This window comes from Phocoena sinus, chromosome 13 (assembly GCF_008692025.1).
Source record: "Phocoena sinus isolate mPhoSin1 chromosome 13, mPhoSin1.pri, whole genome shotgun sequence".
Classification (NCBI taxonomy): domain Eukaryota; kingdom Metazoa; phylum Chordata; class Mammalia; order Artiodactyla; family Phocoenidae; genus Phocoena; species Phocoena sinus.
In genome coordinates this window covers 39,946,608-39,961,301 of record NC_045775.1, presented here as the reverse complement: position 1 = coordinate 39,961,301, position 14,694 = coordinate 39,946,608, and the positions used below count along the sequence as shown (strand labels likewise).

The 14,694-nt window shown below is 39.2% G+C and overlaps 1 long non-coding RNA gene across 1 annotated transcript in view; it reads left to right on the top strand.

Moving 5' to 3' along the window:
- Positions 1–43: 43 nt before the first annotated feature.
- Positions 44–14,694, top strand: part of LOC116764750 — a 159,874-nt gene continuing 145,223 nt past the window's right edge. Inside the window, exons 1-2 of the long non-coding RNA XR_004352999.1 lie at positions 44–228; positions 518–560. This is a non-coding gene — a long non-coding RNA (uncharacterized LOC116764750). The remainder of the gene's footprint in view (positions 229–517; positions 561–14,694) is intronic.

Below are 14,694 nucleotides of genomic sequence, written 5' to 3'. Positions count from 1 at the left end.
GGCGGAGCGACGGGTGGCCGCCCGGCTGGTCCGTCTGCGGAGCCTGTGCTGGGACTGCAGCGACGGCCCTCAAAAGTCGGAGCTTTTGTGGGTTTCCTCAGGAGCTTTCCGGCATTGGCCAGGCTTTGAAAGAGCTTTAGGAACGATAAAGAACTAATAGAAACTTAAAGTAGTATCACCCTCGCTTGACTGAAATTTTGTGTGGAAACTAAGCTCAACGTGTCTGAGGTAAAAAAGAAGAAAAAAAAAAAGACAGGAATCAGATCCAAAATTTAATAAGCATTTACTGGGCGCTCACTAAGTGATACGGGTTGGGCTAAATTCTTTACATGCATTGTCGTAACCGTAGTGCTAAAATAGCATTGCCAGATAAAATACAGGTGTGCCCAGCTAAATCTGAATTTCAGCATAAGAATGTACCATTTGGGAAATAATTCCTAGTTTATTTTGTTTGTTTGTTTGTTTTTTGCTAAATCTGCCAACCCTATCCTAACTCTTACTAATTCCAACTTTACAGATAAGGAAACTGAGGCATAGAAAAATAACGTGTCAAATAGAGGGTAAGTGACAAAACTAAGCCTCCATTTTACTGCTATCATTTTGATCCTGATAATTAAATCTCTGAATTCCTATATCTACATCTTCAAAAACTAGAGTAGTGATATCTATCTCACAAATGTGTTGAATGGATTTTTTTTTTAAAGGGTATATGAAAGAGACCTGGACAGTGACTGAGGCATAGTAGGTGCTAACAAAAGTTCATTTCCTTCCTGAAAAATGAATGTTAACTGTATATGTGCCAGGCTGTAAGTATAAAGTGGGCAGAATGTGAAACAAGCTGCCTACTGACAACTAAACAAGTCAAGCTGTGGGGGTGACAGAGATACAGAAGAATTATAGGAATCACAATATATAATAACAAAAATGGAAGTTTCATCCCCTCATTCCACAGATGAAAACACTGTTTATACGATTTGTCCAGTCATCTACTAGTTCCATTTGTTTTTCATTACACTGTCCTGGAGGGCCTCGTAGCTGCATTCAGAGTAAGAGACCACAAGGCAAATGTACAATGTGCTTCAGTTGAAGCAACAGTTGCTTCATTTGAAGCAAGAGTTGCTTCACTTTCTCCCTTAAGCTCAATCACTGTTACCCCCTCATGTGGACAAAGTCAAGGAAGTTTCTAGAGGAATAGTGTAGCAGAAAGGGAGAAGAGGTAAGAAGGAAGAAAGTTTGAGGGAAGGTGGCTTCTGGAGAGCGACAGTCTCCTCAGACCTCAGTCTTGTTTTATCTCTGCTGGTCATTGTCATGGTGACCACTAACATAGGTCTTCATCTCCTTATAGATTATTGCACTAGTGTCTTACTTGATATATGGAACTTTAGTTTCTGTTTTTCCTTCTAATCTATTTTAAACTCAGGTAACAAAACAATCCTCCTCAATTCCAGAAGAATTGCAGAATTTGAGAACTGGAAGTTATATATACTTTAGAGATATATCATCTAGGAGCCCAATCTATCATGGATGGGAAAACAAACCCAGAAAAGTGATGTAACTTGTCCATGGTCAAATAATGAACCTACTGCATCCGCATCCACTAAGCTTTCTCTGCTGGTCCTCTCTACTGACTGATTCACCCCAGAGAGGCTGGCACATTTAAATAATCTCTGTGGGTAAGGCTCAGGTCTCTTAGGAAATCTGTCACACAGTTCAGAGTCCAGGGACACTTTTATACTTAGAGGCTATTTTAGAGGGCTTTGAATACCTACCAAGGAAAAGCTCTGATTAAAAATAATAATGTTTCAGAGTGAGTAGCTTTTTCCCAGGAGTTTACAAGAGTAAAAAGTCTAGGAAACCAGAGCCTAACTCTTTAGGAAAAAAAGGATCCTGGCGTTTAAGATCTCCTGCAAAGCTTGTATTCTTTTTTTTTTTTAATAAATTTATTTATTATTTGTTTTTGGCTGCATTGGGTCTTCGTTGCTGCGCACGGGCTTTCTCTAGTTGTGGCGAGCGAGGGCTACTCTTCGTTGTGGTGTGTGGGCTTCTCATTGCGGAGGCTTCTCTTTTTGCCAAGCACGGGCTCTAGGCACGTGGGCTTCAGTAGTTGAGGCATGAAGGCTCAGTAGTTGTGGCTTGCGGGCTCTAGAGCACAGGCTCAGTAGTTGTGGCACACGGGCTTAGTTGCTCCACAGCATGTGGGATCTTCCTGGACCAGGGCTGGAACCTGTGTGCCCTGCATTGGCAGGTGGATTCTTAACCACTGCACCACCAGGGAAGTCCCGAAGCTTGTATTCTTCTTTCTCCAAAATACTTAAAAAGAACGTACTCATTAGTAAACTTTACTAGAAGACAAATGCATTAGAAAATATATTGTTTAAAATGCCCTCATGTTTAGGTTGAAAAGTGATAGGAACTCAAATATACATGTTTAAATTTTAAATGTATTTATCATTGTATCATGTGTATTTAACAAAAGACTGTTTGATCATGAATTGATGCGTCCAAAAGTAACCAGTTTACCAACACGGAATCTAGACTTCAAGCCCCTTGAGGTCAGTGATCATGTCTTTTTCATCCTTATAATGTAATTTCTTAGAATAGCTTTCAGAACAAAGATGATGTTCAATGGTATTTGTCAATAAAAGAAGTAACTTTCCTCACATGATATCAGAACTTGGATACAACATTCTTAAATACTGAGCTGCCACTTGGACTCAAAAGATTGTGAATGAAAGTTAATTCTTTTTTCCTTTAAGGATTGTTTTCAAAGTCCTTCTTCAAAACAACCACCTATGTTTAATCATAGCTACATTTGTATAAGCCCTGGTATTGGGATTAATTTGGACCAATCCTCCTATTGAGGAGACTAGAAAAACTCAACAAAATATTAAAAAATCAATTCAAAGACATCAGAGAGTTAATAAGATAGGAATTACCAGGCCATGGATCTGAGGAATGATGGAGGCCCAGGGACGTCCATTTATGCATTCCATAGAAGGTTGCTGAGAGGATGAGCAGGGATGAGGGACAATGATTGGAATTCAGGGTGTGCTAAGGAGGCAGGAGGAGAGCTCTGTTGAAACTCCCTTGCTTTGTACTAGGAATCCAAATGGCTACATCCTAGAAGTAAATAGGTGACATCTCATTTTCAAAACATCTCAACCCTGAGAGTGGATTAGGATAATTCCCTTGAGCTGATACCCACAAGACTTTGGTGGAGGCAAACTAAAATCCTTCCTGGAGTAAAGTAATATCATGCTAGGCCTGAAGTCATTTCTACTAATAATTTTGCAAATACGAAGTCTAGTGTACAATTAAAAGTAAGTCATACAAGGAAAAAAAATCAGCAGAAACAACAGAAAACAAAAACAGACCCAAATGGAGTTCAGAGAGTGAAATTATCAAACATAGATTTTAAAATAACAATGCTTACTATATATAAATAAATAAAACACAAGATTAATAATTTAGGCAGATAACTAGAAACTTGAAAAGAGAATCAGATGAAAATTTTAGAACCAAAAAGTTCACTAACTGAAAGTAACTCAGTGATGGGTATAATAACATATTAGACACGGATATAAAGTTAGGGAACTAGAAGATAAGTCAGAAAAAAATACTCAGAATGAAGCACAAAGAATAAAAAGGATGGAAAACACAGAACACAGGGAAAGCATGTAGAAGATACAGTGATAAAGTTTAATATGCACGTGAATGGAATTCCAGAAGGAAAGAAAAGACAGTATTGGGCAGAAATAATATTTGAATGAATGAATCCCTAGCAGGATAAAAACAATTTTTCAATCAACACAATTGACACATAAATACATTATGAAAAAACTGCTAAAATCCAAAGACAAAGAAAAATCTTAAGAGCAGCTAGAGAAAATAAGAATTGATCTTTAAAGAAACAAAAATTAGACTGACAACTAATTTTTAAAAAATATTTATTTATTTATTTGGCTGTGCTGAGTCTTAGTTGTGGGATCCTCGTTGCAGCATGCAGGATCTTTGGTGCGGCATGCAGGATCTTTGTTGTGGCATGCAGGATCTTTTAGTTGCAGCATGCAGGCTCTAGTTCCCTGACCAGAGATTGAACTTGGGCCCCCTGCTTTGGGAGTGTGGAGTCTTAACCACTGGACCACCAGGGAAGTCCCACACTTACTTTATAACAGAACTATCTTAAGCCAGAAAATGATAGAATGATAACTTCAAAGGACTAAATATTTCTAAAATATTTTAAAAATGAAGGTAAAAATTTCAAAATAGAGTATTTGTCACCAGCAGATTGATAGTGGCATTCTTTAGGCAGAAGGAAATTATCCTAATTGTTAAATCAGAGATACATGAGGAGGGCTTCCCTGGTTGTGCAGTGGTTAAGAATCTGCCTGCCAATGCAGGGGACACAGATTCGAGCCCTAGTCTGGGAAGATCCCATATGTCGTGGAGTAACTAAGCCCATGCACCACAACTACTGAGCCTGTGCTCAAGAGCCCGTGAGCCACAACTACTGAGCCTGCACTCTAGAGCCCACGAGCCACAACTGTTGAGCCCGCATGCCACAGCTACTGAAGCCTGCGTGCCTAGAGCCCATGCTCCGCAACAAGAGAAGCCACCGCAATGAGCAGCCCATGCTCTCTGCAGCTAGAGAAAGCCCGCACGCAGCAATGAAGACCCAACACAGCCATAAATAAATAAATAAATAAATTTATTATTTAAAAAGACAGGAAATAAAGATCAATCAAAATAATAAATATGTGGATGATTCTACATGAATATTGATATTAACTATTTAAGTCAATAGTAGTAATGTCTTCTGTATTTAAAAATACACAACTGTATATATGTCAGGAGAGGGGAAGGAATCCAGTGTTCTAAAATCTGCATTGTCTAGGAAAACGGAAAAAGTTACAATTAATAATAGACTCTAAGTCAAGAATACAATTTTGTAATCTCTACAAAAATCACTAAAGGAATGATATAAGACTATGTGTATTAGTCAAGGTTCTCCAGAGAAAAAGAACTAACAGCGTGTGTGTGTATGTGTGTGTGTGTGTGTGTAGAGTGAGAGCAAGAGCTAGAGCGAGAGAGAGAGATAGAGAGAAAGACACTTATTTTAAGGAATTGGCTCAAGTGATTATGGAGGGGCTTGGAAGTCCAAAATCTACAGGGTAGTCTGACAAGCTGGAAGCCCAAGGAAGAATTGCAGTTTGAGTCCAAAATCAGTTGTCTGGCAGAATTCCTTCTTGCTCAGGGGAGATCAGTCTTTGTTTTATTAAGGCCTTCAACTAAATGGATGAAGCTCACCCATGTAATGGAGGGTAATCTGCTTCACTCAAAGTACACTAATTTTAATGTTGATCTCATCCAATAAACATTTTCACAGAAACATCTAGAATAATGTTTGACTAAATATTTGGGCACTGTAGCACAGCCAAATGACATATAAAATTAACCATCACATCATACAATTTCCAATCTAAAAGGAGAGAAGTAATGGAGTAATAAAAGGTAATCAATCTAAGTATAAGATAGGACAAAACTAACACTATACAACAGGCAAGACAAATAGGAAGTACTTAATAAGATGGTAGATTTAAATCCAAATATATCGCTAATTACATTAAGTGAAAACAGATGCTAATTTAATGAAAAAGATTTTCTTGGTTGCCTATTAAATCTTTATTGCAGTATAATTGCTTTACAATGGTGTGTTAGTTTCTGCTTTATAACAAAGTGAATCAGCTATACATCTACATATATACCCATATCTCCACCCTCTTGGTCGCCCTCCCACCCTCCCTATCCCACCCCTCTAGGTGGTCACAAAGCAGTGAGCTGATCTCCCTGTGCTATGTGGCTGCTTCCCACTAGCTATCTATTTTACATTTGGTAGTATATATTTGTCCATGCCACTCTCTCACTTCGTCCCAGTTTACCCTTCCCCCACCCCATGTCCTCAAGTCCACTCTATGTCTGCATCTTTATTCCTGTCCTGCCCCTAGGTTCTTCAGAATCTTTTTTTTTTTTTTAGACTCCATATATGTGTTAGCATACGGTATTTGTTTTTCTCTTTCTGACTTACTTCACTCTGCAGGGCAGACTCTATCCATCAACCTCACTGCAAATAACTCAATTTCATTTCTTTTTATGGCTGAGTAATATTCTATTGTATATATGTGCCACATCTTCTTTATCCATTCATCTGTCGATGGACACTTAGGTTGATTCCATGTCCTGGCTATTGTAAATAGTGCTGCAATGAACATTATGGTACATGACTCTTTTTGAATTATGGTTTTCTCAGGGTATATGCCCAGTAGTGAGATTGTTGGGTCATATGGTACTTCTGTTTTTAGGTTTATAAGGAAACTCCATAGTGTTTTCCATAGTGGCTATATCACTTTACATTCCCATCAACAGTGCAAGAGGGTTCCCTTTTCTCCACACCCTCTCCAACATTAATTGTTTGTAGAGTTTTTCATGATGGCCATTCTGACTGGTGTAAGGTGATACGTCATTGTAGTTTTGATTTGCATTTCTCTAATGATTAGTGATGTTGAGCATCCTTTTATGTGTTTGTTGGCAATCTGTATATCTTCTTGGAGAAATGGCTATTAAGGTCTTCTGCCCATTTTTGGATTGGGTTGTTTGTTTTTATGATATTGAGCTGCATGTAAATTTTGGAGATTAATCCTTTGTCAGTTGCTTCATTTGCAAATATTCTCTCCCATTCTGAGGGTTGTCTTTTTGTCTTCTTTATGTTTTCCTTTGCTGTGCAAAAGCTTTTAAGTTTTATTAGGTCACATTTGTTTATTTTTGTTTTTATTTCCATTACTCTAGGAGGTGGGTCAAAAAGGATCTTGCTGTTATTTATGTCATAGAGTGTTCTGCCTATGTTTTCCTCTAAGAGTTTTATAGTGTCTGGCCTTACATTTAGGTCTTTGATCCATTTTGAGTTTATTTTTGTGTATGCTGTTAGGGAGTGTTCTAATTTCATTCTTTTACATGTAGCTGTCCAGTTTTCCCAGCACCACTTATTGAAGAGGCTGTCTTCTTTCCATTGTATACTCTTGCCTCCTTTATCAAAAATAAGGTGACCATATGTGTGTGGGTTTATCTCTGGGCTTTCTATCCTGTTCCATTGATCTATATTTCTGTTTTTGTGCCAATACCATACTGTCTTGATTACTGTAGCTTTGTAATATAGTCTGAAGTCAGGGAGCCTGTTTCCTCCAGCTACGTATTTCTTTCTCAAGATTGCTTTGGTTCTTTGGGGTCTTTTGTGTTTCCATACAAATTGTGAAATTTTTTGTTCTACTCCTGTGGAAAATGCCATTGGTAGTTTGATAGGGATTGCATTGAATCTGTAGATTGCTTTGAGTAGTATAGTCATTTTCACAATGTTGATTCTTCCACTCCAAGAACGTGGTATATCTATCCATCTGTTTGTATCATCTTTAATTTCTTTCATCAGTGTCTTATAGTTTCCTGCATGTCTCCTTAGGTAGGTTTATTACTAGGTATTTTATTCTTTTTGTTGCATTGGTAAATGGGAGTGTTTCCTTAATTTCTCTTTCAGGTTTTTCATCATTAGTGTATAGGAAGGCAAGAGATTTCTGTGCATTAATTTTGTATCCTGCTACTTTACCAAATTCATTGATTAGCTCTAGTAGTTTTCTGGTGGCATCTTTAGGAATCTCTATGTATAGTATCATGTCATCTGCAAACAGTGACAGCTTTCTTCTTTTCCTATTTGCATTCTTTTTATTTTTTTTTTTTTTATTATTATTTTTTTTTTGGTATGCGGGCCTCTCACTGCTGTGGCCTCTCCCGCTGTGGAGCACAGGCCCCGGACGCGCAGGCCCAGCGGCCATGGCTCACGGGCCCAACCGCTCCGCAGCATGTGGGATCCTCCCGGACCGGGGCACGAACCCACGTCCCCTGCATCGGCAGGCGGACTCCCAACAACTGCGCCACCAGGGAAGCCCCATATTTCTTTTTCTTCTCTGATTGCTGTGGCTAAAACTTCCAAAACTATGTTGAATAATAGTGGTGAGAGTGGAATAACTTGTCTTATTCCTGATCTTAGAGGAAATAGTTTCAGTTTTTCCACCATTGAGAATGATGTTGGCTGTGGGTTTGTCATATATGGGCTTTATTATTTTGAGGTAAGTTCCATCTATGCCAACTTTCTAAATGGTTTTTATCATAAAAGGGTGTTGAATTTTGTCGAAAGCTTTTTCTGCATCTACTGGGATGATCATATGGTTTTTCTCCTTCAGTTTGTTAATATGGTTTATCACATTGATTGATTTGCATATATTGAAGAATCCTTGCATTCCTGGGATAAACCCCACTTGATCATGGTGTATGATCCTTTTAATGTGCTGTTGGATTCTGTTTGCTAGTATTTTGTTGAGGATTTTTGCATCCATGTTTATCAGTGATATTGGCCTGTAATTTTCTTTGTGACATCTGTGTCTGGTTTTGGTATCAGGGTGATGGTGGCCTCGTAGACTGCGTTTGGGACTGTTCCTCCCTCTGCTATATTTTGGAAGAGTTTGAGAAGGGTAGGTGTTAGCTCTTCTCTAAATGTTTGATAGAATTCACCTGTGAAGCCATCTGGTCCTGGGCTTTTGTTTGTTGGAAGATTTTTAATCACAGTCGCAATTTCAGTTCTTGTGAATGGTCTGATTATATTTTCTATTTCTTCCTGGTTCAGTCTTGGAAGCTTGTGCTTTTCTAAGAATTTGTCCATTTCTTCCAGGTTGTCTATTTTATTGGCATATAGTTGCTTGTAGTAATCTCTCAAGATCCTTTGTATTTCTTCAGTGTCAGTTGTTACTTCTCCTTTTTCATTTCTAATTCTATTGATTAGAGTCTTCTCCCATTTCTTCTTGATGAGTCTGGCTAATGGTTTATCAATTTTTTTTATCTTCTCAAAGAACCAGCTTTTCGTTTTATTGATCTTTGCCATTGTTTCCTTCAATTCTCTTTCCCTTATTTCTGATTTGATCTTTATGATTTCTTTCCTTCCTCTAACTTTGGGGGTTTTTTGTTCTTCTTTCTCTAATTGCTGTAGGTGTAAGGTTAGGTTGTTTATTTGAAATGTTTCTTTTTTCTTGAGGTAGGATTGTATTGCTATAAACTTCCCTCTTAGAACTGCTTTTGCTGCATCCCATAGGTTTTGGGTCATCGTGTTTTCATTGTCATTTGTTTCTAGGTAACTTTTGATTCCTCTTTGATTTCTTCAGTGATCTCTTGGTTATTTAGTAATGTATTGTTTAGCCTCCATGTGTCTGTGTTTTTTACAGATTTTTTCCTGTAATTGATATCTAGTCTCATAGCGTAGTGGTCAGAAAACATACATGATACAATCTCAATTATTGTAAATTTACCAAAGCTTGATTTGTGACCCAAGATATGATCTATCCTGGAAAATGTTCCATGAGCACTTGAAAAGAAAGTGTATTCTGTGGTTTTTGGATGGAATGTCCTATAAATATCAATTAAGTCCATCTTGTTTAATGTATCATTTAAAGCTTGTGTTTCCTTATTTATTTTCATTTTGGATGATCTGTCCACTGGTGAAAGTGGGGTGTTAAAGTCCCCTACTATGATTGTGTTACTGTCGATTTCCCCTTTTATGGCTGTTAGCATTTGCCTTATGTATTGAGGTGCTCCTATGTTGGGTGCATAAATATTTATAATTGTTATATCTTCTTCTTGGATTGATCCCTTGCTCATAATGTAGTGTCCTTCTTTGTGTCTTATAATAGTCTTTATTTTAAAGTCTATTTTGTCTGATATGAGAATTGCTACTCCAGCTTTCTTTTGATTTCCATTTGCATGGAATATTTTTTCCATCCCCTCACTTTCAATCTGTATGTGTCCCTAGGTCTGAAGTGGGTCTCTTGTAGACAGCATATATCTGGGTCTTGTTTTTGTATCCATTCAGGCAGTCTATGTCTTTTGGTTGGAACATTTAATCCATTTACATTTAAGATAGTTATTGATACGTATATTCGTATAACCATTTTCTTAATTGTTTTGGGTTTGTTATTGTAAGTCTTTTCCTTTTTTTGTGTTTCCTGCCTAGAGAAGTTCCTATAGCATTTGTTGTAAAGCTGGTTTGGTGGTGCTGAATTCTCTTAGCTTTTGCTTGTCTCTGAAGTTTTTAATATCTCTGTCGAATCTGAATGAGGTCCTTGCTGAGTAGAGTAATCTTGGCTGTAGGTTTTTCCCTTTCATCACACACCCTTCTGACTTGCAGAGTTTCTGCTGAATATCAGCTGTTAACCTTATGGGGATTCCCTTGTATGTTATTTGTTGTTTTTCCCTTGCTGCTTTTGATATTTTTTCTTTGTATTTAATTTTTGGTAGTTTGATTAATACGTGTCTTGGTGTGTTTCTCTTTGGATTTATCCTGTATGGGACTCTCTGCGCTTCCTGGACTTGATTGACTATTTCCTTTCCCATATTAGGGACGTTTTCAACTATAATATCTTCAAATATTTTCTCAGTCCCTTTCTTTTTCTCTTCTTCTTCTGGGACCCCTATAATTCAACTGTTGGTGCATTTACTGTTGTCCCAGAGGTCTCTGAGACTGTCCTCAATTCTTTTCATTCTTTTTTCTTTATTCTGCTCTGCAGTAGTTATTTCCACTATGTTATCTTCCAGGCCACTCAGCCGTTCTTCTGCCTCAGTTATTCTGCTATTGATTCCTTCTAGAGAATTCTTAATTTCATTTATTGTGTTGTTCATCATTGTTTATTTGCTCTTTAGTTCTTCTAGGTCCTGGTTAAATGTTTCCTGTATTTTCTTCATTCTGTTTCTAAGATTTTGGATCATTTTTACTATCATTACTCTGAATTCTCTTTCAGGTAGACTGCCTATTTCCTCTTCACTTGTTTGATCTGCTGGGTTTTTACCTTGGTCCTTCATCTGCTGTGTGCTTCTCTGTCTTCTCATTTTGCTTAACTTACTGTGTTTGAGGTCTCCTTTTCGCAGGCTGCAGGTTCGTAGTTCCCATTGTTTTTTCTCTCTGCCCCAGTGGCTAACGTTGGTTCAGTGGGTTATGTAGGCTTCCTGGTGGAGGGGACTGGTGCCTGTGTTCTGGGTGATGAGGCTGGATCTTGTCTTTCTGGTGGGCAAGACTGCATCTGGTGGTGTGTTTTGGGGTATCTGTGACCTTATTATGATTTTAGGCAGACTGTCTGCTAATGGCTGGTGGTGTGTTCCTGTCTTGCTAGTTGTTTGGCATAGGGTGTCCAGCACAGTAGCTTGCTGGTTGTTGAGTGAAGCTGGGTCTTAGCATTGAGATGGAGATCCCTGGGAGAGCTTTTGCCATTTGAGGTCTTTGGTGGACCAGTGTCCTGAACTGGTGGGGCCCGGTGGTCTTTGGTGGACCAGTGTCCTGAATTCGACTCTCCCACCTCAGAGGCACAGGGCTGACACCCAGCTGGAGCACCAAGACCCTGTCAGCCACATGGCTCAGAAGTAAAGGGAGAAAAAAAGAAAGAGAGAAAGAAAAAAATAAAATAAATTAAAGTTGTTTAAAAAAATTTTTTTAAATAAAAAAAATTTAAAGTAATAAAAAGAAAACAAGGAAGAAAAAAAGAAGAGAGCAACCAAACCAAAAAAGAAATCCACCAATGATAAACAGCACTAAAACTATACTAAAACAAACAAACAAAAAACAGACAGACAGAACCCTAGGAGAAATGGTAAAAGCAAAGCTATAACAGATAAAATCACACAAAGAAGCATACACATACACACTCACAAAAAGAGAAAAAGGAAAATATACATATATCTATACATAAAGAAAAAAAGAGAGCGACCAAATCAATAAACAAATCTACCAATGATAGTAAACTCTAAATACTAAAGTAAGATAAACGTAAAACCAAACACAAATTAGTTGCAGAAAGCAAACCCCACGTCTACAGCTGCTCCCAAAGTCCACCACCTCAATTTTGGGATGATTCCTTGTCTATTCAGGTATTCCAGAGATGCAGGGTACATCAAGTTGATTGTGGGGATTTAATCTGCTGCTCCTGAGGCTGCTGGGAGACATTTCCCTTTCTCTTCTTTGTTCTCACAGCTCCTGGGGTTCAGCTTTGGACTTGGCCCCGCCTCTGCATGTAGGTCTCCTGAGGGCGTCTGTTCTTCTCTCAGACAGGACACGGTTAAAGGAGCAGCTGATTAGGGGGCTCTGGCTCACTCAATCTGGGGGGAGGGAGGGATACAGAATGTGGGGTGAGCCTGCGGCAGCAGAGGCAGACATGACATTGCAACAGCCTGAGGCGCGCTTGTGTTCTCCCAGGGAAGTTGTCCCTGGATGATAGGACCCTGGCAGTGGTGGGTACACAGGCTCCTGGGAGTGGAGGTGTGGAGACTGACCTGTGCTTGCACACAGGCTTCTTAGTGGCTGCACCAGCAGCCTTAGCGTTTCATGCCCATCTCTGGGGTCCATGCTGATAGCTGTGGCTCATGCCCGTCTAGCTCGTTTAGGTGATGCTCTGAATCTGCTCTCCTTGTGTATCCTGAAACAATGGTCTCTTGCCTCTTAGGCAGGTCCAGACGTTTTTCCGGACTCCCTCCCAGCTAGCTGTGGTGCACCAGCCCCCTTCAGGCTGTGTTGACGCAGCCAACCCCAGTCCTCTCCCTGGGATCTGACCTCCGAAGCCAGAGCCTCAGCTCCCAGCCACCACCCATCTGGGCGGGTGAGCAGACAAGCCTCTCAGTCTGGTGAGTGCTGGTTGGCACCGATCTTCTGTGCAGGAATCTCTCTGCTTTGCCCTCTGCACCTCTATTGCTGTGCTCTCCTCCATAGTTCCAAAGCTTCCCTGCCGCCACCCCTCATCTCCACAAGTTAAGGGGCTTCCTAGTGTGTGGAAACTTTTCCTCCTTCACAGCTCACTCCCAGAGGTTCAGGTCCCATCCCTATTCCTTTGTCTCTGTTTTCTTTTGCCCTACCCAGGTACGTGGGGAGTTTCTTGCCTTTTGGGAAGTCTCAGGTCTTCTGCCAGCATTCAATAGGTGTTTTGTAGGAGTTGTTCCACATGTAGATGTTTTTCTGATGTATTTGTGGGGAGGAAGGTGATCTCCACGTATTACTCCTCCACCATCTTAAAGGTCTCCCTTGGTTACCTATTACTGTGCAACAAACTGCCCCCAAATTTAGTAACTTTACCACCATTTTACCAATATTTCATGATTCTATGGGTCAGGAACTTGGATAGGACACAAAGGGAATGGCTTATCTCTGGGTGATTTTCTGCTGGGGCTAAAGCATCCCAGATAGCTTTACTCTCATGTCTGGCACATCAGTTAGCATGGCTCCAATGGTGAGTGTTAGCTGGACCAGCGTGACTGAGATCATATGTATAGGGCATTGGTTCTCACCGTTGATTGGATTCTTTGATTTTTGTGCAAATAGTTTCATGACTTCTTCCTTTCCATATGCCTCTCCATGTAGTCTCTCCAGGGAGATAGGCAGACTTCTTATATACAAACTCAGGGCTTCCAAAAGGGTTAGGCTTGGAAATAGCACATTGCCACTTCTGCCACATTCTACTGGAAAGCAAATTACAGGTCCATCCCAGAGTCAAGGGGAGGGAACTATTTAAGGACATAAATATTAGGAGGTGTGATGAACCTGGGGCCACTGGCGCATGTAACCAGCTAGCACAGACTGTCAGACTGGACAAAAATTCAAAATCCAACTACATGCTGTTTATAAGGGATATATCTAAACTATAAAAATGCAGAAAGTTCAAAAGAAAAGGGATGGAAAAAACTAAACCATGCAATACTACCAAAAGAAAGCTGGAATAGATTAAGTAGACTCTAAAACAAAAAGTAGTGCTAGAGATAAAGGGAGACTCTTCATAATGGTAAAGATTTAATTGGCCAGGAAGATTTTTTAAATTCTAAATTTGTATTGTTCTAATAACGTAACCTCATGGTACATAAAGCAAAAATTACAGAATGACAAGGAAGAAAAAAAATGACAATTTTAGTGGGAGATGTTATATTCAGTTACTGATAAAATAGGCAGAGAAAAATTTCAGTAAGAATATAGGTTTGAACAACACTTTTAATGAGGTTGAATATAACGGCATATTGAGTCCTTTTCTATAATCCTTTACATATGAATAAATTCATCACTTATTTTATTTCTGTTTGGGCTCATGAAGCTGGAAGAGACATCCAAGGATCCCTTTTGGAACATATCACCTGTTTGGAACACATCTGTATTTTACAGATCTGTTTACCAATGGGTACCTTTACTTCATTCATTAAGTAAGCATAGTCAGTTCCTACTATGTGCCAGGCACTGTACTTAGCACAGAGATGAAAGTTATAGTTAACATTACAGACCAGAGAGGGCAGACAGCAGAAGCAAGAAGAACTACAGTCCAGCAGGCTGTTGAACAAAAACCACATTCACAGAAAGATAGACAAGATGAAAAGGCAAAGGTCTATGTACCAGATGAAGTAATAAGATAAAACTCCAGAAAAACAACTAAATGAAATGGAGATAGGCAATCTTCCAGAAAAAGAATTCACAATAATTATAATGAAGATGATCCAGGACCTCGGAAAAAGAATGGAGGCAAAGATCGAGAAGATGCAAGAAATGTTTAACACAGATCTAGAAGAATTAAAGAACAAACAAACAGA